This window comes from Podarcis pityusensis (genome assembly GCF_964106645.2).
Source record: "Podarcis pityusensis genome assembly, chromosome: 11".
In the NCBI taxonomy this organism is placed as follows: Eukaryota; Metazoa; Chordata; class Lepidosauria; order Squamata; family Lacertidae; genus Podarcis; species Podarcis pityusensis.
The window spans coordinates 6,566,403-6,581,943 of record NC_138036.1 but is presented as its reverse complement, the minus strand read 5'-3'; the positions used below and the strand labels follow the sequence as shown (position 1 = coordinate 6,581,943).

Below are 15,541 nucleotides of genomic sequence, written 5' to 3'. Positions count from 1 at the left end.
TTCCCCAGATTCAGGGTTTCCTTCCCCCCCTGCCTTCTCCCCATAGAAGAAGAAGAAGAAGAAGAAGAAGAAGAAGAAGAAGAAGAAGAAGAAGAGGAGGAGCTTGGATTTGATATCCCGCTTTATCACTACCCTAAGGAGTCTCAAAACAGCTCACAATCTCCTTTCCCTTCCTCCCCCACAACAAACACTCTGTGAGGTAAGTGAGGCTGAGAGACTTCAGAGAAGTGTGACTAGCCCAAGGTCACCCAGCAGCTGCATGTGGAGGAGTGGAGAATCGAACATGGTTCACCAGTACCTACGGGGCCGCCTCTCCTGGTATGCCCCGTGGAGGACCTTAAGGTCCACAAATGACAACACTTTGGAGGTCCCAAGTCTCAAGGTGGTTAGATAGATCTCAACTAGGGCCACGGCATTTTTCAGCACTGGCCCTGATGTGGTGGAATGCTCTGTCACAAGAGACTAGGGCCCTGCAGGACTTGACATCTTTCCGCAGGGCCTGCAAGACAGAGCTGTTCTTTTTTTTTTTTTTAATAATTTTTATTAAAGTTTCGAACAACAAAGAAAGAAAAAAAACATACACAATACATATAACAACAACACACACAAAAAACAAAACAAAATTCAACAATAAAACAAAAACAAAAAATATAACAATTAAAAACAATATCTCTTTTCCATTTCCATTTTTAAGTTACTTATTTTCTGGACTTCCTCATACCTCCCTCTTTTGTATTCCAATCCAAATTGTTTGTCCAGCAGTTTCTTTTCCACTTTTTTAATCCCAATCTTTAGCTTTAATAAGATATTAAAATATATAACTTCAACTTCTTTAAACCTGATCTTTGGTCTTAGTATCATATAACGTTAAAATTTTCCCTCTTAATATCAAATTTCCATTTCTTTAAACATCTTTAATCTTAATCTTTAATCTTAGTCTATCATTAGCTTTAACCTGTACAGCTGGAAACCGCTTATTTTCAGTCCAACATCACTCTAACATTCCTTAATTTTGCAGTGTTTCTGAAGATAGTCTTTAAATTTCTTCCAGTCTTCTTCCATCGACTCTTCTCCCTAGAGCTGTTCTACCTGGCCTTTGGTTTGGACTCAGTCTTACCCTTATGTTTCCCTCCCCTTATGGTTTTGATCTATGGGTTACTATTAAAATGAGGCTGCATTTTAAATTGTATTTTAACCCGTAATTTAAATTGGTGTCTCCCCCCCCATTATGTTTTTATTGTAATTTTACTGCTGTTAGCCGCCCTGAGCCCGGCTCTGGCCGGGGAGGGTGGGGTATAAATATTATTATTATTATTATTATTATTATTATTATTATTATTATTCTACCACTCTTAACCACTACACCACATTGGCTCTCAAGAGGCAACCTCTGTCCCCTCCTTCTCCCTTCCATGTTTCACTCAGAGACTTCTAAGCAATTGGGAGGGATTTGGAAGCTTGTAGAATCAGCTCTGTCCCTTTCCGTGTCTGAATTGATTGCTGGTCAGGATTCTTGTGAATAAGCAGCTGGTCTAGCCACTTTTCATCCCCACAAATTCGTTGGTGTGTGTTTGTGTATGCAAAGCACCTGCCCTCTCTGTCTCCGTTGAAGACAGCCCCTGCAACCAATTCCATTCCAATACCACCAGATTTTTGCCTGTCACCAGTGAATTTTTTCCCCCTGATCTAGGCTTGTAGGAGAAAAGAAAACTCAGACCCAGGCTATGGTGTCCTCCTTCCTTGGCGATCTTCACATGCGTGACATTATCAAAGAGACACACATCTTAAACTAGGTCATTTATTTCTTAAATTAACCTACAGCCCTCACGCCCACCCCACCGCCCCACATTGTTCCCAGTTCCCATTTTCCATAGAGCAGTCAAGGATTTTATTTAAAATCGTGCTATCCCTAAAATAATCATTATTTCCTATATTATGGTTCGAATTATATCCCGTGCACTTTCACTTATAGGCATGTCTGTCAAAGGGATCATTTTTCAGGCTTGGCGGTTCCCAGGGCTCCGTCATTTTCTTACTTACAGAGGTCCAAAATGGAAACTATTTTTCTTTTCATTATGAGCTGTCACTTTTTCATCTTGGCACTGAGATGATAGACTTTCATTCATCTCCTATATTACCTTCCCTGAAGCCTCTGACACAGACTGACACAATGCAAAATGCAGGAGATTTTGGAGCATACGTTGGCAGTTTCTGGGGGGAAAGGCGCCTGCTTGTCTTGCTTTGTTATTTTAAATATATATTGAAAATGCCGAGCCGTGCATTGGACTCGGATGGAGGGGGGGGCGTGGAGGATGTTAGCAGGGGCCCTTTTTTGTTTGCGGTGATCATTACGTTCCCATATCCAGAATCACTGTGACCTGATTTCATGTAGGAAGCAACCTGCAGCTGCCTTCACCTTTTCTAAGGGCAACCATGAAAAGTTTCCTGCAAATCAAGGCTGACATAAAAGGAATAAAAAAAGAGGGTGGTGTGTGTGGGTGTGCGGGAGCTTCTGTTATTGTCCTTTAACAAGCACACGGCAATTACGTGGCCCCATGCAAGGGAGAGATGGGCTAAAAGGGTTTCACCAACCACAATGTTGTCAGCTGCTAGGAGATGGAAGTCTCAAACAGAGACCCTTCAGGACCTTGGACAGCTACTCCACCTAGAAGTCAATGCCAAGCTGAACAATGGAACAATGAAATATTTGTCAAAGGCAATGCTTCGTGGGTCTCAGTCCCCATCCCTTGCTCCCAGCCTGTCATCACCCCACTGCGTTTGGAGTTGGCATCAGGAGCATTCGTCACCTGTGGAACATAACATTGTGTTTGCACTCACTGCGAAGACATGTATTATTCAACTTCTGGACACCCTGAGCTGATGAGAGACCATGGCCTGGATTTTCCACAATGTGTCATTTAATTCCCAGAAACCAGAGTTGGACAGCAAATCTACATGCTGTGAGTTTTAATTTGAGACTTCAATGGTATACCTGTGACACTAGGCAGCGCCCTAATGGTGCACTAGCACATGGCTGCAATTTCATTATTGGGATAGAGATGAGTCACTTGCATTGCACAGAGTGTTTTGTACCTTCCTCCATTTAGTTTCAAAACACACCTGTGGAATAGACTAGGCTGGCAGATCGTAAGTTCCATAAGGCCAGCTCATTAAGAAAGCAATTTCCTCTATTACTTTCTCCTTATTAGTATGTTTTTTAACACACACATACACCAAAAAAAAGCAAATTTCAATCATGTCTGAATGTGCACAGGGGAGCCCAAGGTGATTGGCAGCTGAATGTATGACGTGGCCCAACAGCAAAGCTTTGCTTTTGAAGTAATGTGAGATGATAGTTCAATCTGTGGTGTTACATCCACAAGTGATAGTCCATACATGGGAGTTGTTACCTGGTGCTGCAAACATCAAGTGATGAATACTATGGAAGATGCATGTTTTCGTGGCTGAACATGAAGTTTTTGTGAAAAACATCCCAGGCTGAGAACCAGTCACTACATGGTAAGATATTTCTCCAACAGCAGGACCGAGAAAAGACCCTGTGTGAGATGTAGATAGCCATTCGTGGCCACATTGAGGTAGCTGGACCAATAGTTTTGACTCAAGATATAGAAGACAGCTTCCTTCAAGTGAGGCAGAGAATGTGTTGGTGAACCATGGCCAAGTCCTTGCACAGGGCCCACATATGCATGGAAAGAGCTCCTTGATCTTGCTCGGTTTAATTCCTTTGTTGGCATTTATTTAATTCTGATTAAACATGAGAGCCTCAATGCTTCACTACTTGTTATATTAAGACATGGTCTTGGCATCTGCAGCCTGCATTCACATGTGCTTTAAAAGGCAATTAGAGTCAAATAAAAAAATGATATACTTGATTCTAATGAGCCTGTTCTTTCTTACAAAGAAAGGGGGGGGGGACTCAACCAACTGTTTGGAATGATTTTCTATCAAATTCTGCTGGAGTTCTGCCACTGGGTTTTAATTGGCACCAATTTGAGGCCAATCGCATGCCCATTGACATAAACCCAATCTGCTAAATTCCATGATGGGACTATTTCCTCCCATTATGATTCTATTAATTCATTATCAGGGCATGAGTATCATTTGAGAGGTTACTCAGTCTTCAAATCATATGCCTTAAACATCTGGGACTCTTGCCTAGTGATAACTGAGCCCAGGATGTTTGGAAAGCTGCCAACAAATACCTTAGTTACTTGGAAGTAAATCCCAGTGAAATCAATGGGACTCGCTGCCGAGTTGACAGAGCTCCTGCCATGGCTGCAAGCTTCTCGGCAAACTACAGAGCAAAAACTCATAAAATGAAGGAGAATGAAGACGGATGCAGTATTTAAACAGCAGTCATGGAAATTTGCTCACCCACAATGTGAGCTCAAACTTGCACTTATATGACAGGAAGCATGAGAAGAGACGTGGGGATCAAAAGCCTATTAGTTCAGGGTGTTATTTTACACAGTAGTCAACCAGTTGCTAGAGCTGAATAACCACTCTGTGCTGGGGCTGAATAATAAGGTGAATTGGGGTGATGTTACCCTTCCTTGAGTCGAAGCATGATGGGAAACTCAGCTTCATGATTAAGAATAAAAACATTTCCTTAGAACTGAAAGCTAAAGTATTCAGTCTGTGCATATGACATGTGATGTGTTATGGAGTGGAGAACTGGACCATGACATAGAGAAATATGAACAGCTTAAGAACAACCCAACATGTCGTGGGGCATGCAATGTTATGGTTATCATTAAAATATAGAGAAACTAATAATTGGATATGGTAAAGATAAATGGTTATGGGGTTAAAATGGACATATGCAGGGTATGTGGCAAGAGATGACTCAGGCCAATGGAACATAGCAGCATTAGTGTGGAGACCATAGAATTTCAAAAGACCTAGTGCATGACCACCTATTTGATGGGCGGGTGATCTAAAATTAACAGCAGGGCTTATGTGTATGCAAACATCTGAAAACAACTGAAAACAGTGTAGAGAACTTGAAGATGAATACAGTGGCACCTTGGCCTAAGAACAGTCCGAATTAAGAATGATTTGGTTTACAAACTCCGCAAAGCTGGAAATAGTGTCTTGGTTTGAGAACTTTACCTCGATCTAAGAGCGGAATCCGAATGGTGGAAGGGCACCTGCGGCAGGAGAACTCATTAGCAAAAGCGCACCTTGGTTTAAGAATGGTTTTGGTTTAAGAACGGACTTCTGGAATGGATTAAGTTCGTAAACCGAGGTACCACTGTATATCCAAAAGTAGATGTGGGTCTCTGTGGAAGAAGAAGAAGAAGAAGGAAAAGAAGACAGTTTCATATGTACATGAGCTTCTTGTATTTTTATTTATTCATTTCCAAAAATGTATATCCCACTTGTTTGTAATAAAATCTCAAAGTGAGTTACAAAACTATGAATTACAGCATTAAAATTATTGATGGTGGTGGGGTTTACAGTTAAAAGCAGGTATTTAAAATATTTAAAAGATTATTAACATCAATGGTAACTAAAAATAATTAACACATGGAGCTTGCAGATCATAGAATTACAGAACTGTAGAGTTGGAAGGGAACCCAAAGGTCATCTAGTCCAACCCCTGCAATGCAGGAATCACAGCTAAAGTATCAATGACAGATGGTTGTCCAACCTCTGCTTAAAAACCTCCAAGGAAGGAGAGTCCACGACCACCTGAGGGAGTCTATTCCACTGTTGAACAGTTCTTATTGTCAAAAAGTTCTTCCTGATGTTTAGTCAGAATCTCCTTTCTTGTAACTTGGTTTGAGTCCTACCCTACAGAGCAGGAGAAAACAAGCTTGCTCCATTTTCCATGTGAATGGAAGATGTCTGGATACGTTTGCATAAATGAAAATATTTTAATGTGGTGCCAAAAAGAGTAACAACAACAATAACAATAACAACAAAATTATTTATTTATACCCCAACCTCCTCGGCCAGGGCCGGACTCAGGGCAGCTAACACCAAATATAAAGGTAAAGGTAAGGGAACCCTTACCATTAGGTCCAGTCATGACCAACTCTGGGGTTGCAGCGCTCATCTCGCTTTATTGGCTGAGGGAGCCAGTGTACAGCTTCCGGGTCATGTGGCCAGCATGACTAAGCCACTTCTGGCGAACCAGAGCAGTGCACGGAAACACTGTTTACCTTCCCGCTGGAGCGGTGCCTATTTATCTACTTGCACTTTGAAGTGCTTTCGAACTGCTAGGTTGGCAGGAGCAGGGACCGAGCAATGGGAGCTCACCCCGTCGCGGGGATTCAAACCGCCGACCTTCTGATCAGCAAGTCATAGGCTCTGTGGTTTAACCCACAGCACCACCCACATCCCTAACACCAAATATAAAGTACAATAAAACGTAACAGAAAACAACAACAATAAACAAACAAACAAACAAACAAACAAACAAACGGTTAATTAAATTACAGTTTAAAATGCAGCTTAAAATGCAGCCTCATTTTAGTAGTAGCCCATAAATCAAGACCATAAAGGGAGGAAACATCAGATATTCACCTGAGCCAGTTATCCATGCTGGTCCTACATGGGCCAGCAAAAAAGCCAGGGGAAAATTTATATACCAAATCCCATATAAGGGGAAAGAGTGAGTCTAAGCCGAAGGCCAGGCGGAACAGCTCTGTCTTGCAGGCCCTGTGGAAAGATGTCAAATCCCACACGGCCCTGGTCTCTTGTGATAGAGCGTTCCACCAAGTCGGGGCCAGTGCTGAAAAGGCAACGAAGGCAACTGTCTGATGAAAATAGCCAGGGCGTTCCATAATGTAGGTGCTGCCAGACTGAAGATCAATTTCTTACAAGTCCAGAGCAGGTATTATGTTACACCTGTAACGATGACAGTTCTGAATTATATTTTTTCTGCATTGTGTGGTCAATAAAGTAAAAAATAAATGCCATCGATCAGTTAGAACTTTATTTGTAGAAAGAATATACCTTTTTCTGAAGTGTTCCATACTAATAATGAGTCCATTTGACTGATCTCCAGCGGAGCTAGCTTGCTCCAATGCACAGAACTGATCAAAAGCACTGAATCAGAGATTTAACCAATTGGTCGTCTCATACACATGCATCAATTTGAGACACTGATGAATTTGGATTAGACTCCTAAATGACTGATGGCATTTTTTAAACTTCATTAGCAGCTGGATACAAAATTTATTTTTTATGATGCAAGGAAGATATACAATTAAGTAGCTGACATGTACGAGGCCAAAACAGTGGGATATATGAAGATATGAAATAGCTTTAGAGTAAGTCAGAACACTGGTCCATCTTGTCACAGAAACAGGAAATTTCTGAATGAAACCAAGGGCCTATCCAGTCTCATTTCCCGTTCTCATAGTGTCCAACCAGAAGCCTAAGGGAAAGCCACTTCTGCCTTAAGGAGGAGGTGGGGTTGTGGGCTTCACGGCCCCTCCACGTGCGCAGGGGGTGGGAGGCTGGCCCTGCGTGATTGGGTATTCCCAGCCGTGTCACCTTCTGGCCAGCCAATCGGCTGGCTCTGGGGGTGTGACCTGCTCTATTTGAAGCAGGACGCGGCCAGGGATCTCCCTTTTTGCTGCTTACCAGCTGTTCCTGCTTTTTCCACCCTCCCACCCTTTAAGGTTTTCGTTCCTTGACCTTGCTATGGACTTTGGTTGGTCGCCTTTGAGGGGCCTGGTAGGAATTTTTCCACTTGGCAAATTGGCACCAGCCACTTGGTTTTTGCCTACCTCGTAGCAAATCGTCACAATTTGCTGGGTATTGGCGGTTAGGCATTGGAATACTTCTGTAGATGGAAAGAGGGAAGGTAGCGCCATCACCTGCCCCATATATTGAAGGGTAGTCCGATAAAGGATTCCAGGGGCATGGCCCTGTCCGAAGCCTAGGGAGGTTAGGGTCTAAGGATTGCCCCCTATTGGTGACCCCGGGGGAGCTCCTAGTTGATGTGCATCAGCAGGACTCCCCCTAACGGTGGTTAACCCTTCCCGGACTTCCAGAAGATGGGTTGGAGTCAGAGATAGTCGGTTAGATCCAAATGCCTAAGCCAATACCGCTCATCACCTGTAACCAATAAAGTTGTTGCCTTTTTTAGCCCATTAACCTTAAATAATTGTGTCATGTTTCATTATTTCTACCGTGGGGGGGGGGGTGTCGGGAACTCGCCACGCAAGCCCACAAACTCTGAGCATAGTACCACATTCCTCATTTATGATTTCCATTAACTTGTGCTCAGAGGCATAGTGCTTCCAACAGTGAAGGTAGCACATAACCATAATGGCTAGCTGTCAATGATAGCTTTATTCTCCATGAATTTGCCTAATCCTATTTCAAAGTCATTTCAGTTGGTGGCCCTCACTACCTCTCGCAGGTGCAAATTCCATAGTTAAGGTCCCACGTGACCTTTTGTCCATCCTGAATCTTCCAACATTCAGATGCATTGAATGGTCCCAGGGTTTAGAAATATGAGAGACTAAGTTCCCAACTATGTTGGTTGGGCTGCAGAGGCAAGATCACAAGCCTAGTAATAATAATAATAATAATAATAATAATAATAATAATAATAATAATAATTTATTATTTATACCCCACCCATCTGGCTGGGTTTCCCCAGCCACTTTGGGTGGCTTCCAACAGAATATTAAAATACAATAATCTATTAAACATTAAAAGCTTCCCTAAACAGGGCTGCCTTCAGATGTATTCTAAAAGTCTGGTAGTTGTTTTCTCTTTGACATCTGCTGGGAGGGCATTCCACAGGGCAGGTGCCATTACCGAGAAGGCCCTCTGCACAGCACAGCTCCCTGATTCCTTTCCTGTCCTGATAGCTTGACAACGCATGTTGCGAAGTTCTGCCTTTCGCCTATTATGAATCTCCCAACATTTAGTTCCCATTTAGAAGGTGCTGGCTTCAAAGAGTCTAAGAGCACTGCCTCTTCTGACCATCAGCAACTCCCCAAGTCAATGTCTTTCCCAATTAGCCAGTGTTCCATCTATGTGGGCCCGACATAATTTATTCAGAATTAAACTTGTTAGGATTTGCACTCAGAAGTGTTTTGTATTTGGTTAGAAACACAGTTATTCAGAGCGATGCAATTGCCCACATACTGCTAGTGCACCTAAGTAGTCTATTTAATACAAGGACAATGAGGCAAGAGTGTCCCCTGCCTCCAGGTTATTCTTGCTTGCAAACGTCTTCCTATCAGGCGCTTGAAACATTCCTATAATACACCAGGGGGCTGTAGTGTAGTGGCTGCTTCAGAATCACCCCTCAGCAGACAACTTTAGTCTCAAAACAACAGGACGAGATGACACACTTGAAAATAGGAGCTTGAAGGGCACTGCCTTATAATAACAACGCAAATACAGCAAATAAGACTAGATATACAAAAATAGATTTCCCAAACCCTGTGCTAATTAACTATGCATGCACATCAATTCATTTTACCTTATAAAAGGTGATAAGGGCCCAGAAATATTACTTAGAAATATCATTTCTCTCTCTCTCTCTCTCTCTCTCTCTCTCTCTCTGTGTGTGTGTAACTCTATACCTACAGAGGTAATCAGCATCCAGAAAGTCTGGGTCTTAGCAGTCTCACAGGACCCAGCACCAACTCCTTCCTGAGCCCACCATTAAAATTTCCTTTAATGCCTCAGAATACCCCTGATGCACCATCACCAGGGATGGGGAGAAATTCAATTCGGTTGGCATTTTAATGAGGAGCTTCCCACCTCACACTTCTTGAACCAGCCACGCAAAAGAGAATACGGCTAGCCTTCAAAAACGGAGTTCACAGAATCTTACACTGCAGTTTTCCAACCGACCGATGTGTACACGTTATCAGGTGAAAGTGTGCGTTAAAAATGCATATATCCATGCAATTAACATGCAAAAATGCTTTATATTAGGGATCATTGCTTGTGAGGAAATGTGCATCTTAATCAAAACTGTGTACAAAAATGTATTTATAAGGGAAAAAATCACACAGAACTGTTGGTGAATTTTCGTGCGAATTTTAAAGAATAATAATAAATTGCAAATTGCCGTGGAAATGTGGGGGATGAATTTAACATTGAGGTAAATGTGAAGTTGATGGATTTGCCCATCATTAAGCACCACCATGCATCATGGTGGAAAATTAAAATGGAAGTCTATTGTTGGTGCAAAATTCAGTAATGTGCATGTATGTATGTGAGTCTACCCTAATGACACCGTGATGGATAATGCAGTGAGGACAAAATGTGGGTTTCTTTTTCTGCTGAAGGGTTTGTTATTCAGACTGGAACATCATGCAGAATTCAGAACACACACACCACCCCCCTCCGTTATATGGCAAAGCAGAATAAAAGATGCTTTCTAGGGGCCATTGAGGGCCTGCCTTCTGAAATCGCCATTGAAATGAAAGCTGACAGAAAGTCAGTGAAGTAAAGTGCAGGGACGCTCCTCTGACTGCAGCCGAGGCTGGTTGCCGCCACGTCTCCACTTGTAAATAAACCTGTGAAGATCGCCAAAATAGAAACGAGCAACAAAAAGGATCCTGTCATCATGGATAAAAATCACAGCCACCCGCCAGGGAGCAAGTTTCAATCTCTGCAACTTTCTGGTTAGTTAGCGTCCAAAACAAACAGCCGATGTTATCCGTGAAAATGACCAAATAGAGAACGGATTGGATGAGGACAAGAAAAGTTTGACACCAACAGATTCTGGGCAGGATTACAGTGGTGCCTCGCAAGACAAAATTAATCCGTTCCGCGAGTCTCTTCGTCTTGCGGTTTTTTTCATCTTGCGAAGCACGGCTATTAGCGGCTTAGCGGCTATTAACGGCTTAGCGGCTTAGCGGCTATTAACGGCTTAGCGGCTTAGCGGCTATTAACGGCTTAGCGGCTTTAAGAAAAAGGAAACAAACTCGCAAGAACTCGCAAGACATTTCATCTTGTGAAGCAAGCCCATAGGGAAATCCGTCTTGCGGAACGACTAAAAAAACGGAAAACTCTTTCGTCTAGCGAGTTTGTCGTCTTGCGAGGCATTCATCTTGCGGGGCACCACTGTATAAGGCTGTGAGATGAATCCTGGCATTTGCAAGATCAGTAGCTCTATGATTTTTAAGGAGCTCACTCAAGGCACGTCAGTTGATGCTCCCTTTCCCCCCACGACACAGGTTGTAATCTTCACACCACTCTACACTTCACATGAAGTGTAGGGGAAGTGTGGGGCAGTGGTTAGAGTGTTAGACTAGGACCTGGGGGGGAACCTAGGTTCAAATCCCCCACTCAACCATGGAGCTCACTGGGTGACATTTACTCTCAGCATGACCTACCTCACAGGGACAAAATGGGGAAGAGGAGAATCTTCAGCTCCTTCGAGAAAAAGGCAGGATATAAATCCAATTAATTAAGTAAATAAATCTATATATTAGAACATAAGAAGATCCCTGCTGGATCAGTGCAAAGGCCTCAATGTAGTCCATAGAGCTGTCATGACTGGTAGTCAGGTACATGCTAAATGTTCATAATAGACTCAAAGGTTTGGATCAGGCCCATGGGGCTGTCGAAGTAGCACTAACCTTGTCTCCTGTGCTGTGTTCCCAATCAAAATGTCCCCCACACCCCACACAAACGGCTGTTTGTCCTACAAGATGAAATATGCAGGTAATGTGCACGCCAGTGTATGTGTAGATCTCTTTCAGCTCATATGAGCCACATCCACATATTCTAAACAGTCACAATGATACCACTTTAAACAATCATGGCTCCCCTCAAGAATGCTGGGAGTTGCAGTTTGTTAAGGGTGCTGAAAGTTGTTAGGACACCCCTATTCCCTTCAGTGAGCTACAATTTAATACTGGGCTGCAGTTTAATCATCAATCCCTTTTCCCAGGGAACCTTGGGAATTGTAACTGTAGAAGGTGAATAGGGATCTCCTAACAGCTTTCAACAGTGCAAGCAATACACTTGTATGCATGCATTATTATATATCGGGTGTGTGTGTGTGTGAGAGAGAGAAAGCACATTAGTGAAAGTGATCCTATGTATATTTACTCAGACTTAAGACTCACTGAGTACTTTGGGGCTTCTTTCCTAGGAACTGAACCATGACCTTAATATGTTTGTGTGTGTGTGTGGGTGAGAGAGAGAGAGAGAAGTTAAATAGTTCCGTGTGGTTTGTGCAAGGGCAACTAGCAGTATACAAGCCAAACATTCTAGGCTATCAAGATGATAATTGCTTATGGACTTGCTAGAGCATGGCATCACTTCAGATGAGTCCACCTGAGAAATTCAACTTCAGAAAGCCCAAAGAGTGACTGAAATAAATTAGGGGATCTGAAAGATTCAGAATTGCATCAAGCCTAGATGAGCAAGAGGAAGCGAATCAGATAAATACATTAATACACACCCGGTGATGGGCACAGCAGATGACATTTTATGCTCCTTTAAACTGACTGATGAAGATCAGACAAATTAGAAATTGCTGCCGACAAGCTCAAGAAATGTCTTCCGGTGTGCACTGAAAGGGAATTTTAAGGAGGGAGAAGATTCTGGTTGTGAGGCCCTCCTAGAGAGAAACACAGCAAGATAGACAGCTGTGCTAATCCAAAAAGGAGTTCCACATTCTCGTAGTTGATCCCTCAAGTTGGTGGCTTGAACCACGTGGGCACATGCATATACAGGTTCTAGGGCCTTCAGAAGTTTTGGAAAACTCCCACCATCCCTTGCCACTGATGGAAGTCGGAGTCCAACAACATCTGGAAGACCTTCAGCTGGGGAAGGCTGCTCTAAGATGTGGTTGAGAAAAATGGAAGATGACAAGACTTGGACAGGGTGGTGGTGGGAGTAGTATCCATTATGGGGGGTGGGATGTAATGGTGGAAGGGATTTTGTGGTGCACATGGAAGTGCTGGGTCAAAGTGCACTAACATCCCTAAGTGGATATTGGCTGAAGTACTCCATATTGGTAAAACCTATTTGGTGTTTCACAACTTTCTGACTAGTTGCAGGACCTTAGCCAGACCTAGCAGAGTAAACACAGACTCCATGGAAGCAACTGGCGACTTGGCTGCAGACAGGATAGATGAAGCAGGAACCAGGAGCTTGTAGTTAGATGTTTATTATATACAGTGGATTATTTACAGGAACAGAACACGGATCTTTTGCTAGCTCTCTCTGACACGACGCACAACTCCTACACTGGCACACAGAACTCTGAACCTCTGAATACTGAACTAACACATTCCAGTTAGTAGGCCATTAATTATCACTCCCTTGAGAGAGCTTGACCAATCAGGGAGCTGCTTGCATGTCTCTGCTATCACCAGGCAGACTTTACTCCTTCAGATTGCCTTCTGGCTGTCTGCCAAACCTTAATTGACCCTGTGTGAGTAGCTGCACGTACACAGTTTCCCAACACTCCATACTGGGAGAAATAGAAGGCTAGTGTAAGGATCTAGAAGACATCCATAGATATGGTGAAAGAAAGTGACAGGTGATTGATGCCCACCTTTTATTACACAGCTAAGCAAACTAATTTCCCAGGCAACCTGGAAAATTAATTTAGACACTATGATCAGCTGCAAGATTGGGGCTGGTGTCTTTACAACTCCCAAATGTTGTCAGCATTTATATGGTTCGGAAGTAAGCAGCTCTGATCCCACTGTCTTGGGCTTTGGCTAGTCATGATGGATGCTGTGTTCAGAAGCACTAACGCTTCTGAATACCAGGTGCTAGAAGCCAAAGGAGGGAAGAACACCTTTTTTGCTCAGGTCCTGCTTACAGACATCCGACTGACCACTTTGAGAACATGATGCTGGACTTGATGAGTCAGTAACCTGACCCAGAAGCCTCGCTGCTAAAACAGTGGTACCCAAGCTGCACAAAACTTGAGCGACTGCAGCCCTATCGACTCTCCCACCGTCTGATTCCAAATGCATGAGGAGGCAGGAATTAATTCGGACCACGTTTTGCAGCAACTTACCAAATCCTGCATTTGTTCATGCCATGTTACCCAAGAAACACTGGGATCATCCAGTGGTTGGCATAATAGTCATGAAACCCTGAGCTGATCCTATTTAGCTTTGATTCCTGCATTACAGGGGGTTGGAGTAGATGACCCCAGGGGTTGTCTCTACAGTTCTATGATTCCATCAATGCAGCTAGGCATGGGTGCTGAAACTTCCCAGAACACAAATTCTGGCAGTCTCCATACCATGCTTCTCTCAGCTTAAATAAACTGTGAAACCAGCAGAATGACCTACAGTACAGTGGTACCTCAGGTTACAGACGCTGCAGGTTATGGACGCTTCAGGTTACAGACTCCACTAACCCAGAAATAGTGCTTTAGGTTAAGAACTTTGCTTCAGGATGAGAACAGAAATCGTGCTCCGGCAGCGTGGCGGCAGCATGAGGCCCCATTAGCTAAAGTGGTGCTTCAGGTTAAGAACAGTTTCAGGTTAAGTACGGACCTCCGGAACGAATTAAGTACTTAACTCGAGGTACCACTGTACACACGAGCAAACTCTCCTGTCTTTCCTGGGTCCTCCACAACATGTACAACCCGGGAAGCTCTCTGCACTGGATTTCTGTGCCAGAGTAGAAAATGTCTTTTCTTTTCTTTTCTTTTCTTTTCTTTTCTTTTCTTTTCTTTTCTTTTCTTTTCTTTTCTTTTCTTTTCTTTTCTTTGCAAGATAATTTTTATTGGTTTTTTAGTTACATACTATACATACACATTTTACATTACATTTTACATTTTACACATTTTACATTACATTTTACATTATACTTGCTCCTAAGAACTGACTTCCCTCCTTCCCTGGCTTTTTTATGTCGTCTCTTAATTTTTCTCATTGTATATAGTTCTTCTTCTTCTACATTTGTCCATAAAGTTCCTGTAAACAAATAAATCTTTCTGTAAATACAATTCGTATTGTCTGTCTATATTCATTTACAAATACTGTTAGTTACATTAGTCACATTATACATTTTTACTTCTTATTGTTGTTATTGTCCCATAAATTTCTTTGTGTTTTCCCATTATGAGGTTTATTTCAGTTCTATTGGTTTCACTATTTCATCTTATCTTTCCTATATATGACATAACTTTTTCCCATTCTTTTTGAAATGTTTCGTCGCCCTGTTGTCGAATTTCCCCTGTTAATTTGGCTATTTCTGCCTGTTCCATAACCTTGTATTGCCACTCTTCTACTGTTGGCAATTGTTGCTGTTTCCAAACCTGGGCCAGAGTAGAAAATTTCAGTAAAGTCTGGACACGCTACCTTTCTGATTTAAAATGCAGGAAATTGCACTTTTGGAAAAGAAGGCTTTCTTTGTATCAGTCTGTATTTCTCTATAAAAGCTAGCTCTTGACATTCTATCATTCTCTAGCATAACCAAGAAACCGAAGCAGAATGCATCCATGCAGAAAGTAGCTGGGTTGATTCTCAATGGCTGAGCTCCCTGGAGGTTATCAGGGACAAAGGCATTAGAGACCCAACTCTGTGATGTCCCTGAGTTAAAGGTT

The 15,541-nt window shown here is 42.6% G+C and overlaps 1 long non-coding RNA gene across 1 annotated transcript in view; it reads left to right on the top strand.

Annotated features, from left to right (window-relative positions):
• LOC308458840 overlaps nucleotides 1-10,894 on the top strand; it is a 28,755-nt gene extending 17,861 nt beyond the window's left edge. The window contains exon 2 of the long non-coding RNA XR_013977720.1: nucleotides 10,751-10,894. This is a non-coding gene — a long non-coding RNA (uncharacterized lncRNA). The remainder of the gene's footprint in view (nucleotides 1-10,750) is intronic.
• Nucleotides 10,895-15,541: the final 4,647 nt, after the last annotated feature.